General features: G+C 41.0%; 1 protein-coding gene across 1 annotated transcript in view; it reads right to left on the bottom strand.

Annotated features, from left to right (window-relative positions):
* The window catches only part of CFAP61 (cilia and flagella associated protein 61), a 322,791-nt gene that overhangs the window by 194,250 nt on the left and 103,563 nt on the right, over positions 1 to 24,978 (bottom strand). The window lies entirely within an intron of this gene.

Here is a 24,978-nt window from a genome sequence, read left to right as displayed (position 1 = left end):
TATGTGAAGTAAGCTAACAGAATACATCCAGGGGCATTGAGCCTGGTCTCACTGGTGGTGCCTATCTCCTATCCTTGTTCCACAGTGGTTTCTCTCCCACCTTTCCTCAGTCCCTAGGCACCCTTAGCACTGACAAGCCTCCTCATTCCTGGCCCAGGACTGCAGCTGCCCTTCATTAGGAATGACAGATTTCATCCTGTGTTGGGATGGAGGGCACATTTAGCAGTCAGTTTCCACTGTCTGTGGGGTACTGGGTAGCAGAACAGAAAGTATCAGGGCTCAGGCACATGCCCCAGGAGTCTGTAGTCAGAGGAAGTAGTGGCTATCCCCACGTGGGGTGGGCACTGAACTTTCTTTTAAAACATTTTATTTATTTTATTTTAATGAAAGAGAGAGTAGGAGGGGGAAGAGGAAGGAAAGGAGAAGCAGGGGGAGGGGGGAATCCCAAAGTACTGCTCAGACTAGTTTAAGGTGGTGCTAGGGATTGAACCTGAGACCGCTGAGCCTCAAACATTTTACATAACCACTATGCGATCTCCCTAGCCCAGGCAATGAACTTCTTACCCACCACTTATCCATATATCTTATGTAACCACAGCAGAGGTTTTAAGCTCTTGGAGGTATCTGTTTGCAAGAGTAAAGTGGTGAGCCCAAAGGGAGATGACTTTTCACCCTAGGCTAGAACAGCACCTTTTCATTTTGTATTGGGAGGTAGTCAAAGAAGCCACAGAGCCTTTGAAATGTTGACTCTCTTAAAAGCTTAGACCAGGGAGAACAGAAGCAACCAGTGGAACAGAAGCAACTCTGTAAGACACAGCTATATACAAATAATGTCAAAGGACATAAACCATAGTGATACTGTGTATGATACAGCAAATCCTAACAATGGAATTTTCAAAGTTAACCCAATTGCCAAATTATTTGATTACAGCAATAACTATCTATTGCTTTCTTAAACCCTAAGACAGCAGGAACCTCCCAATTCCTCCTCCTTAGAGCCTATATTTGCGCCAGTCCTGGAACCTCTAGGGTGGGGCTCACTTTCCTACATGCTTCTCTCAATTCATACCAAATGATATTGCATCTGCTGATCCCAACCTAATCAACGCAGGGAGTACCACCTCAGCATGCTTCACCTTAGACTGTGTCCAGAGATGTCAGGTGTGGAATGTCAACCCTTCAGCCTCTTTACTCGGCCAACATGTTCTAGATGATAACATGATGCCAACCGGACTTCCCCACCAGACGACCTCACCAATGTGTCCTGGAGCCCCACTTCCCCACTAGGGAAAGAGAGAGAGAGGCAGGGAGTATGACTCGACCTGCCAACGCCATGTTCAGTGGGGAAGCAATTATAGAAGCTAGACCTTCCATCTTCTGCACCCCATAATTACCTTGGGTCCATACTAATAGGGGGATAAAGAAAAGGAAAACTATCAGGGAAGGGGATGGGATACGAAGTTCTGGTGGTAGGAATTGTATGGAGCTGTACCCCTCTTATCCTATGGTTTTTGTCAGAGTTTCCTTTTTATAAATGAAAATTAAAAATAAAATAAAATATACCATATAGTGGGGGCTGAGTGGTGTCATATCTGGTTGAGCATGTAGGGTACAGCATGCAAAGGACCTGGGTACAAACCCCTGGTCCCCACCTGCAGAGGGAAAGCTTCGCAAGTGGTGATGCAGTGCTGCAGGTGTTTCTCTGTCTCTCTTCCTCTTTATCTCCCCCTTCCCTCTCAATTTCTGTCTCTATTCAATAAATAAAGATAATTAAAAATCATTAAAATACCATATAGTATACAATATCATTTATATTAAATAACTGAAATAGGATAATTTATAGAGACTAAAAATACATTAGCAGCTGCCAGAGGTGGCAGGAGGAGAGACTAGAAATAACTACTTTATGGTTAAAATATATCCTTTGAGGTGCTGAAAATGCTATGAACTAAGTATCTGTGCATAATGCTATAAATGCAGTAAAAACTACTTAATTATAGACTTTATGTAGGTAAACCTAGTGGTATGAACTGTATTTCAATAAAGATACATACACACACTTTAGACTTGAAAACAAATAGGAAGGAGAATGGTAACTGACAGTGAAAAAATGGTAAGATGATATAGCTATATAAATATCAGACAAACTAGAATTTAAGGCAAAAGGGGAGAAAGGACTTAAAATAAAAGTGAGCATTCACTAGGAAAATATAGGAATACCAAATCTGTAGGAGTGCAACAACATAACTTCAAAATACTAAAGTAAATTTTTGCAAAGCAAGGAGAATTTAAATAATTCACTATCACATTTGGTGGATTTAAGTGTACTTCTCTCAGAAATTCATACCAGGCAAAAGATCCAGAACACTATCAAAGATTTGGATTAAAGGTAACGTAAAGGATCCTGTACCTCCCAAATATAAACACCTGGCTACGTAATAGTTCTCTCCACCTTAGGAATCAAAAATCCTTGGCTAGCTGTTTTTCTCACTTTAGTTAATGGAAGGATTCATCCTGCTGGTGATTTAGATGCAAACCCTTGGTTTCACCTTAATACTTCACACATGCCTCACATTCAGCCCATCATGTTGGCTTCTCACAAGCCCCAATGCATGCTTTAGTCACCAAAGCTCTTGCTCAAGTTGTTGGAGATTCCTAATGTGTTTCCATATTCCCACCACTAGCCCTGATAATCCATCTTCAGCAAAGCAACTAGTGATGCTGATGAAATTGAAATGCTAAGTGAGAACATGTGACTCTGCAACTAAAATTTCAGAGATGCAAGGGTTGCTAGCCTCCTTTGATGTCATGGACACTTCTCAGAATAATGCTTTTATTAATAGTAGAACAGATTTATTTTTATTAGTGATTTAATAATGACTTACAAAATTATATGGCAGTAGGGGTATAATTCCACACCGTTCCCAACACCAGAGTTCTGTGTCCTTTTCCCCATCCCCCTCCAATGGAAACTACAACTGTTTTCCCAATGTTACAGATATGGCTTGACTTTATATCTGTCTGTCTATATGTACATATATGTCGGTATGCTTCTAGTTCTGCTTCTGGGATCCCTTCTGTTACATTGCTTGACATTGTGGTCTATTTACATGGTCATTCTGTTACATTGGTTTGGTCTCGCTCCCCCTGCCTCCGGGAGATTTTGGTTTAGTGCTTGCTAGTTTCGCGCTTCTTCCTTCTCCCCGCCCCCTATCCTACATACTTCCTTGGTTCCTGATGTGCAGTGGAGGAGTGAGATGGAGGAGCCCATTGTGTGGTGATCAGGCTGTTGGACTGCTTGCCCGCTCGTGAATGAAGATTAAAATGCATTCTCAGCTCAGCCATGAGTTTCTGGTTGTCTATGTCTCCCACCCGTGAAGCCAGCCCAGAGAAAACAACATAATGCCGCCCTGAACAGGGACAAGAATCTCGGCTCTACACACATGCAACAGACCAAAGAAGATCAGATGGCCTGCCTTTCTACTTATAGAGAGGTATTTATTTATTTATTTAATTTTTTATTTAAGAAAGGATTAATTAACAAAACCATAGGGTAGGAGGGGTACAATTCCCACCACCCAATCTCCATTTCCTATCCCCTCCCCTGATAGCTTTCCCATTCTCTATCCCTCTGGGAACATGGACCCAGGGTCATTGTGGGTTGCAGAAGGTAGAAGGTCTGGCTTCTGTAATTGCTTCCCTGCTGAACATGGGCATTGACTGGTCGGTCCATACTCCCAGTCTGCCTAGAGAGGTTTCTAAAAGCCTCTACTCTTTCTTTTTTTTTTTTTAAGCGCACATGGTGCTTAATTTTTTTTAAATTTATTTCTTTATTGGGGAATTAATGTTTTACATTCCACAGTAAATACAATAGTTTGTACATGCATAATATTCCCCAGTTTCCTATTTAACAATACAACCCCCACTATGTCATTTATCATCCTTCATGGGCCTCTACTCTTTCTTCATGAGACAGTTTCTCCATCTCTGGAACATTTCGCTATGGGCCACACGTTGGTTTCCGCCCACCGCCAGCCTGCTGGAGCCTGTGCAGACTCCCTGCAGACTCCCTCTGCACTGCTTGGCCACTGGGAGCAGGACGACAGGCATGGCGGGCAGAGCTGCAACCCATCCTGGCCCCAACCCTGGGGCACCTCGCCCTGCGCCTTCTGCATGGCCGGCCCTCCCGCCCTCCTGCTATGAAGTCTGGGCAGATCCCAGACCACTGGGAGACCGCGGGCTCCCTGCTGGGACTAGGCCCCCTGGCCGAGATCCCCAGCTCGGCTCTGAAGGCAGAGGAGCTAGAATATGCACAGATCTGTGCAGTGATCACAACCTGCAATTCCTGGAGCTGAAGTTGTTCAAGAAGCCACCGCTGGACAATGCACCCCCCCAAACAACTAAGACAGTACAGATCTAAATTCGTGTTTAAAATGACATGTCTTTGTAACAAAAGTTTTTCTCCTTGTGTATTGAAGACCATGTTTATGTGTGTGTTTGAAGTTTGGTAAACATTAACTTTAAGGTTAGAAATGTAAATTTAAGGCTACATTCTTACCAGGCAAAGCTAAATGAAAAAGGTTTTCAACATAATTCTTATCCCCTGGCATTTCTCTCCCTAGTCGCCTACTTTGGACTGACACTTCTATTGGACTTGCTGGTTTACCCTTTGGACACTTTACACAATTTTTACAGCAGCTTCCTTCCCTTCAAGCTTTTCAAAGACTGACCCTAAGTAGTTCATAGACTTTACAGTCTGTTGCCTTGAGGACTATACAATGCCAAATAGCCCCTCTGCTTGGTGGGCCATGTCCTTCTGCCTACAGGTACTGCCCTTTGAGGTAGGAAACGCTCCCTCATTACAAACTCCTGCCCCCCCCCCCCAAGACAGGGAACGTTCCTTTGCGCACCAAGCCTTCCCTTGACATCACACTGGCCCTTACTGCTCCCCTACTTGTCCCTTCCTGTTTTGTTATGTCAATCAGGTTTATGCCCAAAAGGTTTCTGCTCACCCCTACACTACTATTCCTCTGTCACAGATAGAGTCTTTTACAGACATCGAACCATCATAACACGATGACTAGATAGAAAGATAGAGTAAGATGTAGAAATATTGTGAGGAGATGGTTGAGCCTGGCAGAGCTTAACCTATGAGATGAGCCCCTCCAGGTAAGTCTCTCTCTCTAAAGAGGGGTTGAGCACGGGGGACACATGAATCTCACAAGCTTGGTGGCCATTTAAGCCTTCCCTTCCCCACAAAAACATTCTACATCTTCCCACCTGAGCACCTGTTCCTTAAAAAAACATTTAAGCCTGCTCCACTCTATACATTTCCTTACTGTGCCCATTAGATATAAAAGAAAAGGGGGAGATGTGTGCAGATGTCTCCCCAAAGCCCTGCCACCCTACACAGAGTAATATGGTACTTTCAAGGCTTTCCCCAACCAATAATGTCCCAGTACGTCACTCTGGGGTGTTGACCTGAGAAGTCCGCCTACTCTCCCTCTCCTCACGCATGCTCTCTCTTGCCCAGTGGTGAGGTAGGAGGACACAGCCATTTTTTTGGCTGGCTCCACGTGGCCTGAACCACCCATCTGACCCAACAATAAAGATTTGTGTTCCCTCTGTGCTTGGATTCTCTCTCCTTCGCACCCTGCTGCCACGTCAAGCAACACATATATATGAGTGTATATACATATATGTATATTTTTTGCCATTTTTCCTATGGTCCTGTCTTCACTTCCTTTCTGAGTCACACCTATTGCTATTTCTGACTGTCCTTCTTTTTCCTCTTCTCTCTCAGATAAGTGAAAGAGTGCCTAACTTCCTCTGGAGTTTTCCAGATTTGCTTCCTTTTCAGTGATGGTATAAAAACAAGATTCCTGGGGGTTCAGGCGCTAGCACAGCAGATTAAGCACACATGGTGCAAAGAGCAAAGACCTGCATAAGGATCCTGGTTAGATACCCCCTCCCCCTGCTTCCCACCTGCGGGGGAGGGGTCACTTCACAGGTGGTGAAGCACGTCTACAGGTGTCTTACTCTCCACCTCCTGTTTTCCCCTCCTCTCTTGATTTCTGTCTTACCCAAAAACAACATCAATGGCAACAATAACAATAATGGCAACAAAATGGGGAAAAAAGTGCCCTCCAGGAGCAGTGGGTTTGTAGAGCAGGCACCAAGCCCCAGCAATAACCCTGGAGGCAAAAAAAAAAAAGTCAACTGGACTTCCCTGAGCAGACGACGCCACACTTTCCCAAAGCCCCTGCCTCACTAGGGAAAAAGAGAGACAGGCTGGGAGTATGGTTCAACCCGTCAAGGCCCATGTTCAGCGGGGAAGCAATTACAGAAGCCGGACCTTCCACCTTTTGTAGCCCTTAATGTCCCTTGGTCCATACTCCCAGAGGGATAAAGAATAGGAAAGCAACTAGGGGAGGGGATGGAATACAGAGTTCTGGTGGTGAGAGTTGTGTGGAGTTGTACCCCTCTTTAGTCTATGATTTCTGTCAGTGTTTCCTTTTTGTAAATAAAAATTAAAATAAATAAAATAAAATAAAAACAAGATTCCTGATGACAAATGTTTCAAGTCTCAAGGGAACTGGGGTCCAGAGCCCTCAGGTCATCTTCCCCTCTGTTTCCCCCATCTGAGGATATTGACCAAATCAGAATAATGCTTTTAACGCATAAAAAACAATTATGTATTTATATGTAATCATATTTTATATTTTATATATAATATTTAATTAAGGGAATAACATTAAATAACATGATGCAGGAGTAGTCTGACAAATACCACAATTTTGCTATATAGATGAGTATAAACCTTAATATTCACAGGTTTTTATGAATCTGTGATGTGATAAAATTGCTTTTGTTTTCAGATTAAAAGAGAGTTAATGAGGGGGCCTGGCAGTGGCACACTGGGCTAAGTGAATATATCACCACACACAAGGATCCTGGTTAGAGTCCCCACTCCCACCTACAGGGAGGATGCTTCACAACTGGTAAGGCAGCGGTCTGCAGGTATCTTTCTTTCTCTCTCCCTCTCATCTACCCATTCCCCCTCAATTTCTCTCTATCATGTCAAATAAAAATAAAATAGAAAAAAAAGGGGGGGTGAGGGAAAAGGCTGCCGGGAGCAGTGGATTCATAGTGCCAGCACTGATCCTCAGCAATAACCCTAGTGGCAACTGAGGGAGAGAAAAACAAAAAACCAAGAAATAGCTCAGTGGCTGAGCACAGGACTGCCAACTCTGTGGCTTCAGACTTCACCCCTCATACAGCACATGCCAAAACTGAATGGTCCTATGGCCTCCTACTCTCATAATAAACAAATAAATAAATATATATATATTTTTTAGAAAACCAGCCTGTGGTACACTCGGCTAAGTGTACATATCACCATGCTCAAGGACCCAGGTTTGAACCCCGCTCCTGTGTGTGTGGGGGTGCTTATCAAGCAGTGAAGCAGGTATACAGGTGTTTCTTTCTTTCTACCTCCCGTCACCTCTCAATTTCTATCCTGTTAAATAAAATAGAAAGAAAAAAGAAATGGAAAAAATGGTTGCTGGGAGCAGTGGATTTGTAGTGCCTGCACCAAGCCCCAGCAATAATCCTGGGGGCAATAATAAATAAATAAAATTTAAAAAATAATTTTAACTAAAAGATAATTAAAGGCACTGTTGATACTATTGTAGTTTATCTCCTTTTTTTTTTTTTTTCATCCAGGGTTATTGCTGGGCTCGGTGCCTGCACCATGAATCTACCGCTCCTGGAGGCCATTTTTCCCCCTTTAGTTGCACTTGTTGCAGCCTTGCTGTGGCCATTATTATTGCTATTGTTGATGTTGTTCGTTGTTGGATAGGACAGAGAGAAATGGAGAGAGGAGGGGAAGACAGAGAGGGGGGAGAGAAAGATAGACACCTGCAGACCTGCTTCACCGCCTGCGAAGCGACTCCCCTGCAGGTGGGGAGCCAGGGGTTCGAACCCGGATCCTTAACCGGTCCTTGCGCTTTGCAACACATGCGTTTAACCCACTGCGTCACCGTCCGACCCCCAGTTTATCTCCTTTTAACAATGGAAGGAAGAGCATTTTTGTTAATATTTAATGAAAATAAAGCTGTCCAAAGGCCTAAGAATGCCAGCTATTATTCCTAAATTCACTCCAAGTCAAAGCCTAAATCCTAGAGTGATAAAGTGATGACCTCCTTCTCCATGCCCCCCCCCCATCTTGCATTTTTTCAGCTTCAGTTCCCAATAGACTGATTCTTGTTTTCTCTCTTCCCCTAACAGGCTTCCCTGTTGTTCCTCAAGTGTTCTAGGCACTCGACCTTATCAGGACTTAGTACTAGAATTCTCCAAACACCAACTCCAAATATGCAGCCTGTTCTCTCAACTTATCAAATGTTCATTCAGACTTTGCCCCCTCAATGATGCCTTCCCTAACTCTGCATTACCTATTTGATATTTGGAAATCCTAACACTCCCCTCTCCATTCCTGGGTTTATGTTTCTCCACAGAACTTACTATATTCTGTTTATTTAGTTAACTTCTTGTCTCTGCTCATGAAAATAGAAGTTCATGAGAACTTGCATCTATTTATTTTTGCATACCTATGCTAAATCAGTTTCTGGCACATAACATGTGCTCAGTAAATTGTCTAATAAATTAATTATACAACTGAATACAGGTGGCCAGAGAACTTGGTTCATGCTTCTATATGTAGTAAATGCTACAAATGAGGTTTTTTTTTTTCTGGCTCCACAGTTATTGCTGGGGCTCAGTGTCTGCACCACCAATCCATTACTCCTGAAGGCCATTTTTTTCCCTTTTGTTGCCCTTGTTGTATCATTGTTGTGGTTATTATTATTGTTGTTGTTGTTGGATAGGACAGAGAAATCGAGAGAGGAGGGGAAGACAGACACCTGCAGACCTGTTTCGCCACCCGTGAAGCGAATCCGCCCCCCCCCACCCCCGCAGGTAGGGAGCCAGGGGGCTCAATACTTAGTTACTTACTTACTTTATTTATTGATTGATTTTTGCCTCCAGGGTTATCGCTGGGGCTCGGTGCCTACACCAAGAATCCACTGTTCCCGAAGGCCAATTTTTCCCATTTTGTTGCCCTTGTTGCTATTGATGTTGTTGTTGGATAGACAGAAAAATTGAGAGAAGGGGAGACAGAAGGGGAGAGAAAGACACCTGCAGACCTGCTTCACCGCCTGTGAGGCGACCCCCCCTGGAAATGGGGAGCCAGGGGCTCAAACCGGGATCCTTACTCCGATCCTTGCACTTCCTGCCATGTGTGCTTAATCTGCTGTGCTACTGCCCAATCCCCTACAAATGAGTTCTTTTTATTTATTTATTTATTTTCCCTTTTGTTTCCCTTGTTGTAGTTATTACTGTTGTTATTAATGTCATCATTGTTAGGAGAGAGAGAAATGGAGAGAGGAGGGGAAGACAGAGAAGGTGAGAGAAATATAGACAACTGCAGACCTGCTTCACCGCTTGTAGAGCGACGCCCCAGCAGGTGGGGAGCTGGGGGCTCTAACCCGGATCCTTCCGCAGGTCCTTGTGCTTTGTGCCATCCGCACTTAACACACTGTGCTACCGCCTGAATCCCTACAAATGAGTTCTTAAAAATGTTGAGGAAACCAAAAAAGTGATTTGAATACATAACTTTTTTGAGATTTCTCTACTGTGCTATTCTTTGCTTTCTGGGATGTGAACTTCTTCATTCTGGCTTGGCTAGAAGCCCAGTCCACATCATGGTCCATTCTGAAGCTTTTCTTAGCTTATGGTGGTACTCAGTAAATGTTTGATGATATGTGGATCTATTTTACTTCCAAGTGTCACAAAACTGCAAACATTATTTTACCAGTTTATTTCAGGAAATCAACTATTGATGGGGGGTGATGCGGGGGTGGGGTGGGGGTGGACACAAATAATTTAAACTTATTTCTAAACACTCAGAGCTGAAGATGAGGTAGTAGCAGTGCATTGTGGCACCATTTAAAGATCTGCCGGTGTGAAAGTACATACACAAGAGTATATGTAACATAATCACTGTGTTCTTGTTATTTATTTATTTATTTATTTATTTTTCCCTACCAGAACACTGTTTAGCCTGGCTTATGGTGATGCAGGGGACTGGACCTGGAACTTTTGAGGCTCATGTATGGCAGTCTCTATGTATGCATAGCCATTATGTTACCACCCCCCACCCTCATTTGTATTCTGAAGACAGTATCAAGAAATGCAAACTATCACCCCCGATACATTTTATATTGATTATATGATGAAACGATATTATTTTGGTTGTAAGAGATAATACACATAATTAACTTTACCTACTTCTTTTAAGTTTTTTTTTCCACGAAAGGGGCTATTAGGAAACTGTAAATTACATAACTCTAATTTCTACTGGACAAGGTTGCTCTGTCTTGCGTAGCATTTACTTCTGAATCTCTGAGAGCTAGTCTTCAATTTTTTTTTTTTTTGTGCTCAGACCAAAAACCAAATGAAGTTTACTCCAGGTGACCTTTTCACCAGCAATTCTGAGGCAATTGGCTGGTGTACAGAATGACTGCTTACATAGCAGGAGCTAGAAAGTCATCTGTCAGCAGTTTGTTTTGCCTTTAACTGGAGTGAACAGATAGAGACCTGTTATTAGCATATAGGAGATATAAATGTGAGGCTAGGGAGGTAGCACAAAGGTTCTGCAAAAAGACTTTCTTGTTTGAGGCTCCTAGGCCCAGGTTCAATCCCCAGCAACACCATAAGCCAGAGCTGAGGAGTGCTCGATGCCTCTGTCTTCCCCCCTGTATCTCATGCATTAATTTAAAAAAAAAAAAGTGGAATACAAATGTGGTAACAGGTGTATGTCCTAATTGCTTTATTTTCTTTTAGTTTGTTCAAATATTTGCTTATTTATTTAACAAAATAGAGAACCAGAGCATCATATGCAGGGCTAGAAGCTGAACTCAGAACCTCCTGCATGCAAGTCCTGCACCCTACACTGAATCACCCTAATTGCTTTCACATAGCAATTGCCAGGAACAACTAGAAAAAGTGAAAATGAGACTGTTTTGCAGACACCTATCATAAGGAGATGAGAAATTGTACCCATGTGTCAACAACAGTACTGTAAACCATTAAGCCCTCAAAGTGGTTAAAAAAGTGAAAAAATACATATGCATGAGGCATAATTACTGATTAAAATATATTCCTAAAGCTCAATGGCTAAAGTGGTGTTATTAAGAATGATGCATTCAGTCAGACACAATATATGTGTTAGACATCTGCTACATGTTGACAGTATTCTGGAGATCCATCAGAGAACAAGAGTATCCACAATTCCTTTCATCGTGGCCTCCTATAGACTCAGAACAATATTTTGAGAAGTAATTCCAGAGTTATTTAGTCATTTAAAGTTTTAGGTGATACGTATGTCACTAAAGATGAACTGGGAGCTATGAAAATTCTAGTTTATGTTGCCTTAACTTTATAGAGTTTCTTAAAATTTAAGGCAATTTCAAGACAACATTGTAAGGATTCTTAGTGTGTTGTTCTCAATAAATTTGGCCCTTAATTAAAATGAAATTATCTTAGAATATATGTGGATGTCCCAGACACATGCACACACTCAAAGGAAGTGGTATTTTTAAAAACACATTTTTTCCCAAAGGACAGATAGAAATTGAAAGGAGAAGAGTAGAGAGGGAGAGAGACGTAGAGACACCTGCAGCACTGCTTCACCTCTCATGAAGGGCAGATCCTTGGCATGGTAATGATAGTATGCATTCAACCAGGTGCGCCACCACCTGGAGCACTCAAAGGAGGTAGCTTTTGCGGTTAAAATATCAAGCATTTTTCTCTTATTTCTTGCCATATTTTCAAGTAAATAATAAAGATTAAGAATATTCACTGAAGGGGCCAGAGAGCTCACCTAGTTGACCCCCTGCCTTGCCAGGTATCATCTCCTGGGGATACTACATGGGAGGGCTACAATTCCAGGGGAAGTTCTGGTACTGTGGTGTCCCTCCCTCTTTGTCCATCTCTGTCATCTGCTTCTCCACCTGAAAAAATCAGCCTGACTGGGCCACACATCAGCTGGGGCCCTATTCAGGGAGTCCTGAGATTCACAAACAGACATGATGGGCCTAGACCTGGAATAAATCCCTCTCTCCATTGTTACCAGTCATTTCTATCAGGAACAACACAACAGACCCCTTTGTGGGTCCCCATAGGATCTTTCCCTCAACTTGGATCAACAATGGTAGAGAATGTTCCATCCTCCAAAGGGAGGATGGACAATATACTCTATGCTATACCCGAGGAAGATGGGTTGATATTGGGGTAGCTTGGAATGTCCTTACTCATGACCACAGAATGTGAGGTTGGATCTACAGGGATGCAGAGGTCACATAGGCTCCTAAGTTGAATATGGGACCCAGATCACATCAAATCAATGGGATTTATAGTCAACAATATTTATACTCCTTTCCCATATTAGGGAGCTACTCTCTTCCCTGATCCAGCTTTCTGGTCCTTTTTCTAGCCATGGCATCATCTCCCAAGACAATAACTTGGATCCACCTGCATATCATATTTCAGGCTCAGGGGAAAAAAGAAAAAGAAAAAAAAAACTAGTATAGCCACAGGCCCCTTAGAATATAACTAAAATATGCCTACTAGCTATCTACAAAATGGAGGACCCTCAAACTCTTCATCTGCACTATTCTAGCCTTTAGGTACATGATTGGTCAACAATTTGTTTGGCTTTGTATGTTCACTCTATTTTCAACCACCAGGTTCCAGATGCTAGCATGATGCCAACTGGAATTTTCTGGGCAGACAACCCCACCAATGTGTCCTGGAGCTCCACTTCCCCAGAGCCCTTCCCCACTAAGGAAAGAGACAGGCTGGGAGTATGGATTGACCAGTCAACGCTCATGTTCAGCAGGGAAGCAATTACAGAAGTCAGACCTTCAACCTTCTCCATCCCATAATGACCTTGGGTTCATACTCCCAGAGGGTTAAAGAATAGGAAAGCTCTCAGAGGAGGGGAGGGGGTAGGATACAGAATTCTGGTGGTAGGAATCGTGTGAAGTTGTATCCCTCTTATCCTATGGTTTAGTCAATGTTTCCTTTTTATAAATAAAAAATTTAAAAAAGGAAAAAGAAAAAAATCAGCCTGACTGGCAATTTGCCCAGGACCCCAGATATACACACATACACAAAGAGTATTCGCTGAGAGTTTAGAAAATGATCCCAAGAGTTCCTATAGAATGAACTTTTCAGTGTCCTAGATAAGTGCTCAAAATACACTGAGTTTTACATACTAAAATTAGACCTGGTAGAGTTGTTAGAGATGGTAGACTCATTGAACAGATTTAACTAGGGTCCTACTTTTATCTTTCAGAGAAGTTTATAATCTTCTTCCTTTTGTTATAAGCTCTTCCTTCTGTCCCATGGTGTAAAATAGGAAAGAGAACACTCCCACCTCCCTTTCCCTATTCTGTATGTCTCCTTCCCAGAAGTGAAATCAGCAGTCATATGGCTTAACCATTCCTTTTTCTATTATTATTATTATTATTGTTGTTGTTGTTGTTGTTATTTTACCTCCAGGGTTATTGATGGGGCTCATGCTAGTACTGTGTAGCCACTGCTCCTGGCGGCCATTCCCCAACTCCCATTTTATTCAGTAGGTCAGAGAGAAGCTGAGAGAGAAGGAGGAAATAGAGAGGGGGAGAGACCCACAGATCTGCTTCACCACTTGAGAAGCGACTTCCCTGCAGATATGGAGCAGGGGCTCAAATCTAGTCCATTGTGCGGGTCCTTGCACATAGTACTATGTGTGCTAAACCAGATGCACCACTACCTGGCCCCCTTAACCACTTCTTCCTTCAAGGTCTTGGGGATGGTTCTTGATTTTTAAAAATCAATTACCATTAGTTTACAATATCCTAACATTTCAGGAGGTCAATATAGCTCTGGCTTTTCTTAACTAACCAAGTGGTTTCCTCCATCCACAGAAAAAGCTAGGCTTCCTGAGGGAGTTCTGTGTTGACTCTTTCATATCCTAACACTTCCACAATAGTCCTCCATCTCTTTCCTTCATACCTCTCTCATCTACTTTGACTCTCTGTACACTTGAATGTCTTTAACTGGAGATTGATTCCTCTGGAAATATCAGGTCTTCATAAAGTAATAATATCCATTTGTCCCCTGCCCACTGGATCCTTCCTAGTTCTTGAACATTTTGCCATCTTGGTCACTTGATACACAAAAATATTTGTCAGAGTCTGGTCTCAAAGGTCAAAATCTATAATATGTAGTAAGTTTATACACACAGCAACACAGAAAGTACAAAAAGTTGAAGGAACATATTTTAACAATTAACTTATTAAGTCTATTCAAATTCAAAATGACTGTTTTAACCTCAACTTTCTTTCAGTACTTATGTGCAGTATATGTAATGTGTGTGTATATGTGAGAGAAAGACACACTCTGCAGTTATGAGGCTTCATTTTTATGATAGTAAATTTAAAAGGTAGAACAAAAAAGGAATCTTAGTCTTTCTGAAATCAAAATAGAAACATGATGCAATTTGACAGTCATCACTATTTCTATCTATATTGTAAAGGGATTAAAATAAAAATACCCACAAAATAAAGCAACAGGAATGTTATCACTGAAAAAATTCTAATTAATGTTATAGTCTGAATATAAAGTTGATGGGGGGGATGAGAATCAGACATGAATGAGTCACTGCTAGAAAAGCAACTAAAGCAAAAACATCGAGGGAAGGAATCATTTAAAAGGCCAACTAGCTAAGGACATTTTTATTTACTGAGCAAAGCTGACAACTTGGTAGCAGTAAATATTTATTCACAGAAAATAATTTCCAGCACAATAACTATCAGTTGGGTAAGTATGATACATAGTCCCTTAAATTAAGAAACAGCAGATCTCAGAAAAGCAAAGTGTAGAAGAGCAGGAAGATTAAATGAGCAGTAAATTTAACCTAAATGGGTTCTCCACTTGTGGATAATCAAGAGGAAGGAAAAATCATAGGAAGGTGAGAGTAAACAGGTGAAAGAAAGAGGAGAAAGAATCTTTGTAGCACATTCAAACCTGATATTAAGTTTGGTAATGACCTACATGAAGGAAAACATATTAAACAACATTGAGTATATACATACTTAAAGTGAAAGTTAACATAAAACATTAGGAAATATTCACAAATCAATAGTCATAAATGAAAGGACTCTAGAGTAGAATTTGTTGACAGAAGAGGTAAACATCATTAACAATTGAATGATTTGTCCCAGCACTCAACAACATGGCCAGAGGGCAGATGACAGACACAAATATAATTTCCCAAGGGAAGAAGAATGAGATTGGGTGGGAGACCAGAACATGAGGTCATGAAATTTAAAGTAACCAAAATTTCACAGCAAGAACAATCCATTCCAAATGTCAAGAGAAGTGAAGCAAAAAATAGAAAAACATGATATGTGGTATAATGATAATAAAAAAGAGAGGGTGTCAAGGGACTGTGCCCTTGCTGTGCTCATGTGGCACATGGTCTCCCCTTCAAACCCTCAACCTCTGTCTTTCTGAAGCCCTCATCTATTTAATTTCTTGCATTCAATTTCCTGTATGTTCTACTACTTTATTTTCTCCCTGCCACCCCAGATGGAATGCAAGCCCAAAAGGGGCTAAGGTTTTGCCTAGCTGGGTCACTTCTGCACCCCAAAACCAAGAAGAGCATCTGATAAAATACAATCTCTGTTGTGCACTGGATGAGTGATACAGTTTACTGGGGTCTCTGAGGAAGAAAGTACTCTTTCAGGCAGTTGTCTCCTCTCTGCAGTGGCATATGGATGTTAGACCACAGCAAAGCAGCTTCTCTGCCAATGTGATGGAAGATTAGCATTGGGATGGAGCTTGTTGGTATGCTTCTAATTCTGCTTCTAAAAACCCCTTCTGTTTCATTTGGTTTAATCCCCCCTGCTTAACACTGCATTCTATTTACATAACCACTGTATTCTATTTACATAACTACTGCATGACATTGGTTCAATCCCCACTGGTTCATGATGTAGTTTTGCTCTGCCCCCTCTCCTTGTCACACCCTGATTTTCACCAGTCACTTTTCTCTCCACCCTCTCTATGTCACATCCTGTTCACACCCTAATTGGAAAGTATATATAAGGACAGCATTGTTCGTTTTAGTTTAGTTTTAGTTTTTAGTTAGTTTAGTTTAGCTCAGATTGGATTGTGCTGCGTCCAGCATGTATAAAGAGATACTGCATACAACCCAGCCATGAGTCCCTGGTCGTCTGTCTCCCATCAGTGAAGCTCAGCCCGACAGGAGCTGACATTTGGGAAAGCAGAGAAGGGAATGGAGAAAAACTAAGAACATAGCAACTCAAACCTCAAAGTTCTACCTATCTCCAGACCTCCAGGTTATGTGAAACAAATGGTTCAAGCCATTTTGAGTTTGTTTGCTTTTCATTTCCATGAAGGTATTCCCACTAATACTTTATATTTTGAAAGGTTTTTTTTTTTTCAATAGGACAGCTTAAGGGGAGGGTTTATTAACTATTTTCTGTTCTTTTTGTTTTTAACCAAAAAAAAAAAAAATGAGCAACCCAATCTAATAATGGTCAAAAGATTTTAAGTAACACCTCAAAAAGAAGTTATGCAAATGAAAAACAAGCATATGAAAAGTTATTCAACTGCATACAGGAATAAGGAATTAAAAAAAAATACTATAGAGAGGTTCCCGGAAGATGGTGTACTGAGAAGCTGCTAGTGGCTGAGCTCTGACCACATCTCCTGGAAACAGTAGGATTTTCTGCCTTTAGTAGGCCAGCCAGTAAGGGGTCCTAGCGGTGACACCACGGAGGTGACTATAACTTAATTTGGGTTAAGAATTAGAGTAGGAAAAAAGGGGAAAAAATTTTTTTTCTTCCTTTTAATTTCTAAGCATACCTTCTTCCCCACCCCACCCCACCCCCATAACCTGTCCCTGGGGACCAGCTCCTAGCAGGATCCACTGCTAGGAGCTCCGTTTCTTTACCAAATTCCTGTCCCACCAGGGAGTATCATTAATTCTAAGTCTATACCCTTCTGAAACCTCTGGCCTTTTTTCTTTCTAAGTAGCCAATCCACCCCCACCTCACCCCGCATAGCTAATTAAATAATTAAAAATAAATACATAAAAAAATACCCTTTCCTTTCAATGCCCTTTTATGACTGTTCTTTTTCTTATCTTTTTCTTTTCTCTCTCTTTATTTTTTTTTCTTTTTCTCATTATTGTCATCCTTTCTTCCTTAATCCTACAGCTTCCAAAGTCACAGTCCCCAGCCCCCACACCAACAAACAGTGTGCTTTTTTGAATTCACTGATACACATTTGGGAATTTCCTTAAACTGCTCTTTAATTAAAGCTCTTTTTCTTATCTTTTCCCTTTTCTCACTCTTGCCTCTTTTTTTTTTTTTATCTTGTCATACACTTCTTCCTTCTTCTTTGCCTTTCTGAATTTGTGAATTATTTTGGGGAAGAGATCTGACTCAGAGTGGACTCTCTGTGTATCTCTGCTCTAGTTCCCTTTCCCCTCTTGTTACCCCTAGAATATACAGTGGATAGTAGATTTGCATAACTGTCTATTCTTGCTATCCTTTCTTTCTTTTCTCTTTCTTCTTCACTGGGATTTGGTTACTATTTATTCATGGACTGGAGAAATTGTTTGGCTAATTGGTAACGATTAAACTGCTTCAATACTTGCTTCAGTTGCTACAGTAATTCCTGAGGTTGGTGAGTGCAATTGTCATAAAGGTATTTAGTACAGTGTTACTTGTACTCAAGACACAACAACTGAGGAACAACAGAGCATAAAAAAAAAAGAAACACATAAATCATAAAAATGGGTAGATCAAGGACCGGCATAAGGATCCCGGTTCAAACCCCGGCTCCCCACCTGCAGGGGAGTCGCTTCACAGGCGGTGAAGCAAGTCTGCAGGTGTCTATCTTTCTCTCCTCCTCTCTGTCTTCCCCTCCTCTCTCCATTTCTCTCTGTCCTATCCAACAACGACGACAACAACAATAATAACTACAACAATAAAAAAAAATGGGTAGATCAAAAACAAATAAAACTGCTACTCCAATGAATGAAGAAAAGAGCCCAGAATAAACTACAAATCAGCCAGAAGTAACCATAGATAAGAAAAGTATGCAAGCAATAATAAACTTATTAATCACAAAAATGAAAACAACATTGGAGGAAAGGAATGGCAGTATTAGGGAAACAACAGTTGAGACTCCCAAGGAAAAATAATGATTATCTTGAGGCAATTAGAGAACTGAAAGCGGAAATAGCTGTAATGAAGAAAGAAGCTGAGGCAAGGGAAAGCAGACTAACAGAAGCAGAAAACAGAATTAGTCAGACAGAGGATGAGTTAGAGAAAAAGAAGAAAGAGGTGAAAGAGCTTAAAAAGAGATTGAGAGACACTGAAAACAACAACAGAGACATATGGGATGATCTCAAAAGAAGTAACATTCATATAATAGGCCTGCCAGAGGAAGAAAGAGAGGAAGGGGAAGCAAACATTCTAGAGGAAATAATAGAAGAAAACTTCCCAGACCTGAATAACAGAAAGGACATCAAGATTCAAGAGGCCCAGAGAGTACCAAACAGAATCAACCCAGACCTGAAGACACCAAGACACATCATAGTCACAATGAGAAGAAGTAAGGATAAAGAAAGGATCCTAAAGGCTGCAAGAGAGGAAAAAAAGCCACATACAAGGGAAAACCCATAAGATTATCTGCAGACTCCTCCACTCAAACTCTAAAAGCCAGAAGAGAATGGCAAGATAGCTATCGAGCCCTGAATGAAAAAAGGTTTCAACCAAGGATAATATATCCTGCTAGACTTTCATTCAAACTAGATGGAGGGATCAAAACCTTCTTAGACAAACAACAGTTAAAGGAGGCAACCATCACCAAGCCAGCCCTGAAAGAGGTTCTAAAAGACCTCTTATAAACAAGAACATCACTATAATATTTGCAATATATCAGAGCAAACAAAAAATTTTTTTGAACAATGGCACTACAATACATTAAATCCATAATATCAATAAACATCAATGGCTTAAACTCACCCATCAAAAGGCACAGGGTGGGGGGATGGATCAGAAAGCATAACCCAACCATATGCTGCTTGCAAGAATCCCATCTGTCACAACAAGATAAACACAGACTTAAAGTGAAAGGATGGAAAACTATCATACAGGCTAATGGACCACAAAAAAGGGCAGGAACAGCCATTCTCATCTCAGACACGATAGATTTTAAACTAAATAAAGTAATAAAAGATAGGAAAGGAAATTACATAATGATTAGAGGATCAATCAGCCAAGAAGACTTAACAATTATTAACATCTATGCACCCAATGAGGGACCATCTAAATACATCAAGCACCTACTGAAATAATTTCAAAAATACATCAATAGTAATAGAATAATAGTGGGAGACTTCAATACCCCACTCTCACACTTAGACAGATCAACAAAGCAGAGAACCAACAAAGATACAAGAGAATTGAATGAAGAGATTGACAGACTAGACCTCTTGGACATTTTCAGACTCCTTCACCACAAAAAACTGGAATACACCTTCTTTTCAAATCCACATAACACATATTCAAGGATAGACCACATGTTAGGCCACAAAGACAGCATCAATAAATTCAAGAGCATTGAAATCATCCCAAGTATCTTCTCAGACCACAGTGGAGTAAAACTAACATTTAACAACAAACAGAAAATTATTAAAAGTCACAGAATTTGGAAACTAAACAACATACTCCTTAAGAACCACTGGGTCAGAGTCTCACTCAAGCAGGAAATTCAGATGTTCCTGGAAACAAATGAAAATGAAGACACAACCTATCAAAATATTTGGGACACAGCTAAAGCAGTATTGAGAGGGAAACTTATAGCCATACAATCACATATTAAACACCAAGAAGAAGCTCAAATGAACGACCTTACTGCACACCTCAAGGACTTCGAGGAAGAGGAACAAAGGAACCCTAAAGCAACCAGAAGGACAGAAATCACTAAAGTTAGGGCAGAAATAAACAACATCGAAAATAAAAGAACCATACAAAAGATCAATGAAGCCAAATGTTGGTTCTTTGAAAGATTAAACAAAATTGACAACCCCCTAGCCAGACTCACCAAACAAAAAAGAGAGTAGACTCAAATTAATAGAATTGTAAACGACGGAAGAGATATCACAACTGACACCACAGAAATCCAGAGAATCCTGCGAAACTTCTATGAAGAACTATACGCCACCAAGCTAGAGAATCTGGAAGAAATGGAACAATTCCTAGAAGCATATGCCCTTCCAAAACTGAACCAAGAAGAACTACAAAATCTAAATGCACCAATCACAGACAAAAAAATTGAAACCATTATTGAGAATCTCCCCAACAACAAAAGTCCGGGACCAGATGGCTTCACAAACGAATTCTACAAAACTTTCAGGAAACAGTTAGTACCCATACTTCTTAAGCTTTTCCATAAGATTGAAGAAACAGGAATACTCCCTTCCACCTTCTATGAAGCCAACATGAGCCTGATACCAAAAGCTGATAGGGACAGGACAAAAAAGGAAAACTACAGACCAATGTCTCTGATGAACATAGATGCCAAAATATTAAACAAGATCTTGGCCAACCGGATACAGCAACATATCAAAAAGATTGTTCATCATGACCAAGTGGGATTCATCCCAGGAATGCAAGGTTGGTTCAACATCCGTAAGTCAATCAATGTCATTCACATCAATAAAAGCAAAGCCAAAAACCACATGATTATCTCAATAGATGCAGAGAAAGCCTTTGACAAAATCCAACACCCATTCATGCTCAAAACTCTATAAAAAATGGGAACAGATGGGAAATTCCTCAAGATAGTGGAGTCTATGTATAGCAAACCTACAGCCAACATCATACTCAATGGACAGAAGCTGAAAGCATTCCCCCTCAGATCGGGGACTAGACAGGGCTGTCCACTGTCACCATTACTCTTCAACATAGTATTGGAAGTTCTTGCCATAGCAATCAGGCAAGAGAAAGAAATCAAAGGAATACAGATTGGAAGGGAAGAAGTCAAGCTCTCACTATTTGCAGATGATATGATAGTATACATAGAAAGACCTAAAGAATCCAGCAGAAAGTTACTGGAAGTTATTAGGCAATATAACAAAGTATCAGGCTACAAAATCAATGTACAAAAATCAGTGGCATTTCTTTATGCAAACACTAAATCTGAAGAAGAAGACATCCAAAAATCACTCCCATTTACTGTTTCAACAAAATCAATCAAATACCTAGGAATAAAGTTGACCAAAGAAGTGAAAGACTTGTATGCTGAAAACTATGAGTCGCTACTCAAGGAAATAGAAACTGATACCAAGAAGTGGAAAGATATCCCATGCTCATGGATTGGAAGGATAAATATCATCAAAATGAATATTCTCCCCAGAGCCATATACAAATTTAATGCAATACCCATCAAAGTTCCACCAAGCTTCTTTAAGAGAATAGAACAAACACTACAATCATTTATCTGGAACCTGAAAACACCTAGAATTGCCAAAACCATCTTGAGGAAAAGAAACAGAAATGGAGGCATCACACTCCCAGACCTTAAACTATATTATAAAGCCATCATAATCAAAACAGCATGGTACTGGAACAAAAATAGGCACACAGACCAGTGGAACAGAATTGAAAGCCCAGAAATAAATCCCCACACCTATGGACATCTAATCTTTGATAAGGGGGCCCAAAGCATTAAATGGAAGAAGGAGGCTCTCTTCAATAAATGGTGTTGGGAAAACTGGGTTGTAACATGCAGAAGAATGAATTTGAACCACTTTATCTCACCAGAAACAAAAATAAACTCCAAATGGATCAAAGACCTAGATGTCAGACCAGAAACAATCAAATACTTAGAGGAAAACATTGGCAAAACAGTCTCCCACCTACACCTCAAGGACATCTTTGATGAATCAAACCCAATTGCAAGGAAGACTAAAGCAGAAACAAACCAATGGGACTACATCAAATTGAAAAGCTTCTGCACATCCAAAGAAACTATTAAACAAACAAAGAGACCCCTCACAGAATGGGAGAAGATCTTCACATGCCATACATCAGACAAGAAACTAATCACCAAAATATATAAAGAGCTCAGCAAACTTAGCACCAAAAAAGCAAATGACCCCATCCAAAAATGGGCAGAGGATATGAACAAAACATTCACCTCAGAGGAGATCCAAAAGGCTAACAAACATATGAAAAACTGCTCTAGGTCACTGATTGTCAGAGAAATGCAAATTAAGACAACACTAAGATACCACCTCACTCCTATAAGAATGGCATACATCAAAAAGGACAGCAGCAACAAATGCTGGAGAGGTTGTCGGGACAGAGGAACCCTTTTACATTGCTGGTGGGAATGTAAATTGGTACAGCCTCTGTGGAGAGCAGTCTGGAAAACTCTCAGAAGGCGAGACATGGACCTTCCATATGTTCCAGTAATTGCTCTCCTGGGGTTATACCCCAAGGACTCCATAACACCCAACCAAAAAGAGGTATGTACTCCTATGTTCATAGCAGCACAATTCATAATAGCTAAAACCTGGAAGCAAGCCAGGTGCCCAACAACAGATGAGTGGCTGAGAAAGCTGTGGTATATATACACAATGGAATACTATGCAGCTATCAAGAACAATGAACCCACCTTCTCTGACCCATCTTGGACAGAGCTAGAAGGAATTATGTTAAGTGAGCTAAGTCAGAAAGATAAAGATGAGTATGGGATGATCCCACTCATCAACAGAAGTTGAGTAAGAAGATCTGAAAGGGAAATTAAAAGCAGGACCTGATCAAATTGTAAGTAGGGCACCAAAGTAAAAACCCTTTGGTGATGGGTAGACATGCAGCTTCCTGGGCCAGTGGGGGGTGGGAGTGGGTGGGAGGGATGGGTCACAGTCTTTTGGTGGTGGGAATGGTGTTTATGTACACTCCTAGCAAAATGTAGACATATAAATCACTAGTTAATTAATATGAGAGGGGGAAAATCAATTGTATGTCTCAAAGGTTTTCAAAACAAAAACTTAATCTTTTTAATATATAGGCTGTGTATTTGATATGTGGACTCTCTCAAAAGCCTAGACCAAGTAGATTAGAAGCATCCAATAGCACAGCTATATACAAGATACTGGGTACTGTACAGCAAACCATAACAAAAGGACTTTTCAAAGTTAACCCAATTACCAAATAATGTGATGTTAACATTAACTATCGATTGTCTTTTTGAACCCTAAGACAGCAGGAACCTCACATCTCCACTATAGAGCCCCTACTTCCCCCAGTCCTAGAAGCCTTGGATAGGGCCCACTTTCCCGTATGCCTCTCCCAATCCATATCAAATAATATTGCATCCACCGACCACAACCTAAATGTTGTTTTCATCGGGCTATGTTGTTTTCACAGGGCTGGCTTCACAGGCGGGTAACAGATGACCAGAGACTCATAGTTGAGCTGTAGGCCATATCTCTTTATTCATGCAGGACGCAGCACAATCTAAGCCGAGCTAAACTAAAGGTACCGTAAAACTCACAATGCTGTCTTTATATATACTTGCCAAGTAGGGTGGAAACAGGATGTGACATAGAGTGGGTGGAGAGAAGAGTGACTGGTGAGAATCAGAGTGTGACAAGGAGGGGGCGGAGCAGGCGAGAATTCTATCACTGAACCACCAATGCCCTGGAGGGAGGGTGGTGCTTGTTAACAGTGGTTATGTAAATAGAATGCAGTGGTTATGTAAATAGAATAGTGTTAAGCAGGGGGGATTTAAACCAAATGAAACAGAAGGGGTCTCATGCATACCAACACCTAACCAAGCAACGATTGCCACCTCAATATGCTTCACCTCAGACTGTGTCCAGAGACTTCACGTGTGGAATGACAACCCTTCAGCTTCATTACTCGGGTGAGACCTTTCCTTTTATAGTACACTCTAATTTCATCTCAGGTGGTTCATTTTCTAACAAAGTCCCAAAACGTAGATATACACCAGTTTCTGTGAGAGAGAGCTTATGTTCACACGTATCCATAAACTACTGCAAAATATATACCTGAAAGCAGAAGTACACTAGAGTTTGCAGTGAGTACCTCCCTAACACTTCCTCTCCACTATTCCAAGCATTGGGTCCATGATTGATGAACAATTTGTTTGGCTTTGTATGTTAACTCTCTTTTCAATCACCAGGTTCCAGATGCCATCAGGATGCTAACCAGGCTTCCCTGGATTGAAGACCTTACCAATGTGTCCTGGAGCTCAGCTTCCCCAGAGACACACCCTACTAGGGAAAGAGAGAGGCAGACTGGGAGCATGGACTGACCAGTCAACGCCCATGTTCAGCGGGGAAGCAATTACAGAAGCCAGACCTTCTACCTTCTGCAACCCTCAATGACCCTGGGTCCATGCTCCCAGAGGGATAGAGAATGGGAAAGCTATTGGGGAGGGGGTGGGATATGGAGATTGGGTGGTGGGAATTGTGTGGAGTTGTACCCCTCCTACCCTATGGTTTTGTTAATTAATCCTTTCTTAAATAAAAAAAAAATTAAAAAACACTATATATCTTTTAGAACAGAGAAAATTTTAAATAATGATTGCCAAATATTGGAGAGGATATGGAGAAACAGAAATTCTCACTCATGGCTGTTGGGAATGGGAAAGACACAGCCATTTTAGAAAATCATATGGCAGATTTTACAATACTTAAGATTCATACTATTCCAATCCAGAATTGTGCTGCATGGTGTATGCCAAAGGAAAAATGACAAGAAATCCTGTACACTTATGTTTCCAGAACCTTTACTCATA

The sequence above is a fragment of the Erinaceus europaeus genome, chromosome 1, assembly GCF_950295315.1.
Source record: "Erinaceus europaeus chromosome 1, mEriEur2.1, whole genome shotgun sequence".
Lineage (NCBI taxonomy): Eukaryota > Metazoa > Chordata > Mammalia > Eulipotyphla > Erinaceidae > Erinaceus > Erinaceus europaeus.
This window is presented reverse-complemented; position numbering and strand designations above follow the sequence as displayed.